At 36.2% G+C, this 8,645-nt stretch overlaps 1 pseudogene; it reads left to right on the top strand.

The window, feature by feature from the left end:
* The first annotated feature begins 1,397 nt into the window (after positions 1 to 1,397).
* LOC102231919 lies at positions 1,398 to 8,086 on the top strand (annotated as a pseudogene).
* The last annotated feature ends 559 nt before the right edge of the window (positions 8,087 to 8,645 follow it).

The following is an 8,645-nucleotide window of genomic DNA, read 5'->3' on the forward strand; positions in this document are numbered from 1 at the left end:
CGTACAAGTTGAACTGAGTTTCTTATTTTTGGATGTTTGCTGTAGTGTAGAGGGCAGCAATTTGGCAACCTGACCTGTTTGCAGTTCATGCAAAGCAAACAGCAACCTCTGCAACTGCCCACAAGACTTGGAAAAGCTTGAGGAAATGATATGGTCCATTTTGTCCATGCTGTTAGCCCTGTTAGGAGATTTCAGATTCTCATAGTCCATGTGTGGGTTCTAACCGGCTGCTATTGATTCCTCCAACAGTCCAAAAACCTGTATGTTCTTTGGTTGAGATTGTATTTATCTCAGAGGTCAGGACTTCTTGTTCCCATTAAGCACACAAGTAGTTACAAAATGCAGCTGGTGCCAGCAATAACTGGAAGCTTTAGATTTTTGGGGTCAAAAGTGATAAATTAAATAATCTTTTTCAAAGGCATTTTTTGGATTTATCTCAGGTTGTCTTGATCTGATATTGAAGTTATTTCAATGATCTGAAATATTTAAGTGTGACAGAAAAGTAAAACTGAATTCATATGCAAACAGACATAAATGCAAATTAATCATGAACATGTGACTTCATGGTCACTTTGTGGTAAATAGAAAAATTAAGCTGGATTTTCCATTTTATATATGTTTAGCTTTTGCTTATTAAGGTTTACTCGTTTTATAATTGGTAATTGCATGATGTTTTTAGGATGTTTATGTTTTTATAATGTAAAACACTCTGAACTGCCTTGTTGCTGAAATGTGCTATGCAATAAATTTGGACTTGATTATTCACAGTACAGTTTCAACTTTAACACTTGAGACAATCCGTTTCGCTTTAGGTCAGTGAAGGAACACTTATCTTTGTTTAAGATGTGAACCAGTCTTGACTGTGTTGTCAGTCCGACAGTCATGTTCAATTCATTAGAATGAGGCTCATTTTTATATTAAAAGTACCTTTTGAAAATTGAAGCTAGTAAACATTTCAATACGGCTACGTTAATGTATGAAAACAGCTTGTTATGGTCTGATTTAATATTCAAATTGTGAATACGTTTTCATTAATTGTAAGTGGAAACATCCTCATAATTAATAAGAATAAAGGCTGCCAAACATTCATCTGTGTAACTAATATGTTTTGACTTAGTGATAAAGTTCCTGAATTAAATTGACTTTTCAATAATATTCTGATTTATTGAACAGGTTTATACATTAAGCTTTATTCTTAGACAAAAATACTTTTTGACCCTGTTAAATTTATTGATGCATTTGAGCATGACTGCACAAAAATGGCAAAGCAAACAGGAGAGAACAGTTTTATATTTGCAGTTTACAGAGGGTTTGGTGGGGGCTAGTTAAAATATGCTTACATGCAGTGCCAGCCTACTGGGCTGGTTTATTTAAGAGCATGAAGTTATATATTCACTTGCATTTCACCCAACAGCTGACCATGACTGTTGCATGACAAGGCCAGACATTTTATTGCCTGTAGTTTGGATTAGAATTGAAAGAAACAGAAACGACCAAGGCTGAAGGTGAGAATCAGTTTTATCAACCTATCAGATTTCATCTTACTGCAGATAATATTATTTAATTTCATCATTTCAAAGATAAATGTTGCAACATTTAATAAGACACTGATTAACTTTTTTACTGGTATGGTGTACTTTCCCCACACTTGTGCTCATTTCAGTATTGAAGGAGTGGAGGCCGTTGCCTACACCTTTGATGTCTTTTTGGTTCACTTTGTAAAACCAATCACGCATGTGTTTATGTATGTTCTGCATTATCAAACTTGAAAGCAATCTAACTTTCCAACTTGAGGATGCATAATTTGGTTTTATCTGCATCTGTATTTGGGTCTGTGAATCTGTTTTTCCTCGTTTCTGTCTGGCTTATCTGCCTTGAGAACATTTTGTGCTGCACATATAGCTTGCACATGTGGTTGTGGCAAACGTGCACACACACTCGTACAGAAACCAAAGTGCAATGAAACATAAACAAGACCATCTTATTGCTTTGCTGATTAGAGGATGTGGCTCAGGTAAAAAGTTTCAACCAAGCAGAGAATAGCTGTAACAGAAACATGATCAAAACAGGAATAGCTCCAAAGTACACAACAAGCAGTAACTGGTGATTGTAATCATTCATATTCAGTAGAGAGATATGGTGATTTAATTGGAGGAGTTTTCTGGACTGCTTGAAAATGTGCTAAAATAACAAAAATATTACCTAGCAGGTAGAGATTTCATAAAAAGTAACCTGAGATACGTTTGCTAGTTTAAAATATGTTAAAGATCTGCTGTTGTATCAATGTTCCAAGCCACTCAGATCTTCTGGTCCAGGTCTACTCTACCTCTCAAGAGTCAGAGGTAAACATGAAGAAGCAGCATTCAAGGGCTTATTTATGTTCCACTAGTCTTGAACAAACTTCCAGAAAACTGCAGTATTTTTCCAACTTGTCATCGTTTTCCTTTACTTTGCTACTGTAATGTAATGGTTTTTGCTAGTTTGTAGTTTTGTTTTCCTTCTAATCATGTAAATGACTTTGAATTGCCTTGTTGCTGAAATTATGTGAGATAAAATTGTCTCACCTTAAAGTAACAAAGTAGCTGGAGACTATCAAACCACTACCACCACTTTTTAACTTTTAATCTTTTTTGTCTCAAATTTTGTTAGTTGTATGCCACTTATAATTGGACATAAACATTCACAACCAATTCTACTTTCTTCCCAATTTGTCTTTAATATTGTCAAGATGTTTTCTAGGAAAAGTGGGATTGATTTTTTGAATAAGTAATGAATAAACTTTAGGGGGTTTGAATTAAAATATATTTTCAAATGCAAAATATCAAGTATAAAACTAATATTGTAATTATCTAGAGCAGTGTTTTTCAACCACTGTGCCGCGAGTGATCGTCAGGTGTGCCGTGGAAATTTCACCTAATTGGTCTAAAAACGATTTTTTGAAAACAAATTAATTATCTGCAAATAATATGCTATCTTCGAGTGTGTGTGCTGTAGTAGTGATTAGCGGCATAATTATGTAATTTCCTTACCACTAGATGGCAGTAGGTACATAGCATTGTACGTTAAAACAAGAGAATTAGTGATGCGTGAATGTGACAGGTAGCGGTGAGAGCATTGTATCTAGCAAGACTGTGATGACAGTGATGGAAAGGTTTATGAAAAGAAAAATGACTATATATTTAATATAGGTGGCGATAGAGTATCATTTGTTTACATTTTTGGTTGGTGGTGTGCCTCGTGATTTTTTCAATGAAAACAATGTACCTTGGCTCAAAAAAGGTTGAAAAACACTGATCTAGAGAGATATGCTTGATTTAATGACTCCAGTAGTGACAATGGATGCTATACAAGTTCAAATGTTCGCAAAGTGGCATGAATACTGGTAACAATTAACACACAGTACTTCTCTTAGGTCCAATAAAAAGCAACGCAATTCAAATTTAGGTTACTCAAATGCTCTTTAATCAATTGCTTGCAACAGGTTGAGTTATAGTTGTTGAGAAAGAAGTGGTCATTTGATGCATTCTGCAGGAAATGTGCACGGCCGTAGTGTGAACTGACACAATGTGTGTGGTTTTCAACAAGCACAAGACTTTGAAGGACATTTTGGCCAAGCAGGTATAGATACTGTGGTTTACCCAAACAGAACTGCGTCTCGTTTTGCAGCTTTGCAGCTGTTCAGATAACCAGCTTGAAATCTGTCTACATTATTTAACTGACTATGTATTTGTGAATAAAATTTGTTTTTATCCTTGAGATGGAGCTGTGAGTGGGCACTATATGAATAAATATATTATTTTTATATAATTTGCCTGTGTTTCAGACATGATGGACCATATCATTTAAAACTGGGTACATCCTAAAAACCTTATGTAAAACACACAAATAAACATAACTCTTCAAGCTGAAAAAAACAAAAAAAACATTTAAAACATGGAAACTTGGTGCCATGGATCTAAATTTATAGTATTTTCTGGTAATCAGATGTACAATAATGTAAATTAACATATAAATGGAGTATATAAGATGAAATGTTTAAGTATAATTCTGGACAACAAACTTATTTGGAGGCCTCATATTTACTATATTAGAAATACAATTTCTAAAAACTATCGGAATATTGTTTAAAATAAAATATTCATGTTTGTTAACATTTCAACATGCTAAAGAGAGAAGTAAAGTAAATATAAAAGTTACTAGTGGTGAAACTGCAATGAACTGAAAGATAATCTCAAATTATGAGCTTTTTTGGTGAGTTTTAACTGTTATGTAGATACTGTATGTATGTATGTATAAGTATTGTGTAAAGATATGTATGCGATATGAGTATTTTTTGATTATCAGTTTATAAAAAAGCATTTTATTTTATTTTATTTTATTTTATTATGTTGTAAATTTGCCAAAATTAAGTTAATCTCAATCTGACATTATGTGTCTGTTTTACAGAAATGAGTCCAGTTCTGGTGATCCTACTGTTGTCTGCAGCGCTGCTGTCAACTGGTGATGGTGGAAAAGTGTTGATTTTCCCAGTGGATGGGAGTCACTGGCTGAACATGAAAATCCTTTTGGAGGCGTTACATTCTCGGGGGCATGAGATAACGGTGTTCCGCTCCTCAACCAGCTGGTACATTTCTGAATTTTCCCCCCTTTACACGTCCATTACGATTCCACAGGAGCAGCCAGGAAACATCGAGAGCCAAGAAGTCATGACGTCCTTCCTGGAGAGGTCTATGGAAATCCGTCGAAATGAAGGAACATTATGGGCTTTCTTTCAGTTTTACAGGAATGTGTTTGATATGTTTGGAGGAAACCAGAAGGGTGCAGCAAAGTTGGTCACCAGCATCTTTGAGAATGAGACTCTGCTAAGGCAGCTAAATGAAACTGGATATGATCTTTGTCTGACGGACCCTGCGTTCCCAGGAGGAGTGCTGCTGGCACACTATCTCAAGCTTCCTTTGGTGTTGAATGTACGCTGGATTCCCGGTGGAGAGGGTCACTTTGCTATCGCTCCTTCTCCTCTGTCCTACATTCCTGCTGTGTTCTCCCATTTCTCTGACAAAATGCACTTTTTCCAAAGACTCCACAACATTATCTTCCAGGGCATGTTGGTCTACATGTACTACTATGTTTCTGGTCCAAAATACCAGGTTGTATGTGATAAATATTTTGGAGATGACGTGAATACCTTGTCTCTGATACAGGCTGCAGATCTCTGGTTAATGCGGGTTGATTTTACCTTTGAGTTCCCTCGCCCCACCATGCCCAACGTCATCAACATTGGAGGTTTCCAAGGAAAACCATCCAAGCCTTTGTCATCGGATTTAGAGGCATTTGTGCAGAGCTCTGGTGAACATGGAGTAATTGTGATGACTCTTGGCACTCTGCTGAGCAACCTTGGCCCTGAGGTGTCAGAAACCTTCGCATCAGCGTTTGCCAGCCTCCCTCAGAAAGTTTTGTGGAGACATATTGGTAAACAACCAGCTGCTTTAGGGAACAACACTATGCTGGTTGAATGGTTGCCTCAAAACGACATCCTTGGCCATCCTAAAACTAAGGTTTTCATCACACATGGAGGCACCAATGGCATCTACCAGGCCATCTACCACGGCGTACCAGTTCTAGGCATTCCACTTATCTTTGACCAGTACGACAACATCCTCCGTCTGAAGGCACGAGGTGTGGCTGAGATAGTCGACGTGACCAAAATGACTGTTGACTCTCTGAAAAGTGCTCTGAAGTCCATTTTAGACCCAGAAAAACCCTACAAGCAGAATATGGTCAAACTATCACAGCTTCATCATGACAAACCAATGAAACCCATTGACAGTGCTGTATTCTGGATCGAGTATGTCATGAGGCATCGGGGTGCGCCACACTTGCGCTCCGAGTCTTATAAGATGCCCTGGTATTCCTACCACTGCCTAGATGTGATGGCATTCTGTTTAGCAATTGTGTTGCTTATAATTTTGTTGATCTGGGTTTCCTGTAGAACCTGCTTTAGCAGTTTGATTAGAACCAGGAAGTCTAAAGTTGAATAGAAAGAGTGATAATACATTTTGTTGTAGGTGATCAAGAGCAGGAATTTACAAAGTGTCACCATATAAATTTTCTTGAAATCACTGTATTAAACCACAAAACATGTCCTGTAAATAATATGGTGAAAAAAGTTTTTAACTCAATTAATACCACAGCATATACCTGATAAGACCATTTTTGATACTGCAGTGAAAAACATTTTGGAACTACTATTAACTAGTATTTACTTCTGATCAGAAGATCAGTAGTCTTGATGTTAACTTTTTCTCATCAAAGCCAAAAAGTTAACATCAAAGTAACTTATTTTGTTGAGATGGAAACATTGAATCGGTTACATAACCCATTACCCGGATCTATGAACCAAAAGCAGAAAAACATGAGCAAAGACAGCACCAACACTACTGCATATCACATTTATTATTATTATTATTATTATTATTATTATTATTATTATTATTACTATAGCAAAATACTGAAAAATGAAAAAGAGATCGACTAGTTTTACTGTTGTTGTAATGTGTCTGTCAATACAGCACTTGAAAATCTTAGAACTTACTCAGGTGGTCGTTGTTATGAAAAGTTTAAGAACCACTGCACTGTGTGGATGAATTATTTCCGAATGTCTCAAACTGTAAATAGCAATAGTCACTGACTAGTACTGCCAAACAATCAAAGACTGCACTAGTTGTTGCTCAGTTGCAAAATACATTTCTATGGATCCTTTGACTCTTTAAAGAGAGAGCAAAGGATTGGAAAATAATATGCAACAAATCTTCCAAATTCAGTATATTTGCATGTCAACAATGAGTACTATCTGATTATAGTGTGATGTGAATTCCAAAGTCCAAAATGAAACAAGGTCACATGGGAATTGTCATCATGACTCGGAAAAATCTGCTACAGAGTTTTCTGCAGTGCTGCCACATGGCTACACTAAGAAATCTGTATATATTTCATTATTTATGTATATTGTTTGAGTTTATTATTTTGGTTAGAAAGGCAGTTTTTCAGTCTCAACTCAATGTGTGAACAGAATGAATACTTTCAAAGGTTTGAGAGTCCCATATGAACCTATTGCTGCAAGTGCAGAAAGCAGGTTCATAATCACACATTGGTAAAGCAGAAGTTGGTAATAGGAAATAATGTGTTTTGCATTATCAGATGGAAACAGACGCTGCATTGTTTAAAAAAGTGTGTTCCTCTTTTAGAAACAGTTATAATGCCTAGAAGGGAAAAAAAACCCCCATCAAATTCTAATTCTATAATTTCTCTGCTATAATTTCCAGTCAGTGTGTGCATGACTGGGTGAAGAAGAGGTGAAGGCAGAGTTTTAGCTCACATTCAGGATGTGACACAGTTGATGACTGTGTCACATCTCGGTTCATGTGCTATCTTCAAGTTCATTTTATAAATAACGTGTTACACCCTGTGCATGCAAAATGACAATAAAGTCAGTCTAAGTCTAAGTTAAATGAGATTAAAACTGTTTGAAAAGTAAAGTTATCATTAGCTGTAAAAGCTTTACTGTTATTCTTTGCTTTCAGATATGAATATGATTGTTGGTCCTGTTTCCTTAAATTGTTAGTCACACCTGGTTTGAAATTAAAGAAAAAATACTTTGCTTCTAATGAATTGGCTTATAATGAAAAAGGTTCTGGTACCTGCAACATTTCTAGCGAAATGCTGCTTCATGTATAGCAGCTGAAACCGTGGTGTTTGTGTTTTAGTTTCAGATCCGCCCAGCTACCACTGCTGGGTTTTAGTGACGTAAATTATTTTCTCCTGTTGGTTTATTATCTCTGTGATGGACAGGCAACCTGCCCAGGGGAAACAACCAATCAGCACCAATGATTGGTTGATGCTGCTCCTGGACGATTGGCTGCTGTCAAAATGACAGCTAATAGTGTATCAAGTAGTATTGTGCTATTACTATTACTCCATTTATTCATGTTGATATCTAATGAATAAATTGAGTATTGTCAAGAAAACTGGCATAGGGTGTGAGATCTTTCCGGGTGCATGCAGAAAAGGTGCATAGAGGCCTGAGAGAAAAAAAAAAAGTAATCTTGTAGTTTGATTAAAAGCTAATTAAATTGAATATGAAGGAATAGTAAAATGAATACAAGTAATCACATAACAACCTTCTGAAATGTATTATCTGAAATGTGATCTGTAATGATTTCTGTAATGAATTAACTGTGGAAAGATTATGGTTGATGAATTATAATAAGTAAGAGATGTGATTGATTGTTAACTAAGGATCAAACTTGTGATAATGTGAAGTTGTAATCATTTGAAATTAATTCAAACAGGTTTAACAACAGATTTAATGTGTTTAATGAGCTATAATACATAATAGTGGGTTATGGAAAAAGAGAGGAATACAGTACAGTCCTGAAACAGGAAATGTCGCAAGCAGTTCTGAACAGATGGTCAGAGCGCACAGGATGGTTGGAGTGTTGAGTTTGGCTGAAGCAACGGAGAAAGGGGAAGTACGGGACTTTCCACCATAGTCAGCAGAAATAGATTGGGCAATGTGAGGACTTTTTCATGAGATACAGCAGATGTGGAGAAAGTCACGTAGGCCAAACCTCCCCATACACCACATG

This window comes from Xiphophorus maculatus, chromosome 1, assembly GCF_002775205.1.
Source record: "Xiphophorus maculatus strain JP 163 A chromosome 1, X_maculatus-5.0-male, whole genome shotgun sequence".
Lineage (NCBI taxonomy): Eukaryota > Metazoa > Chordata > Actinopteri > Cyprinodontiformes > Poeciliidae > Xiphophorus > Xiphophorus maculatus.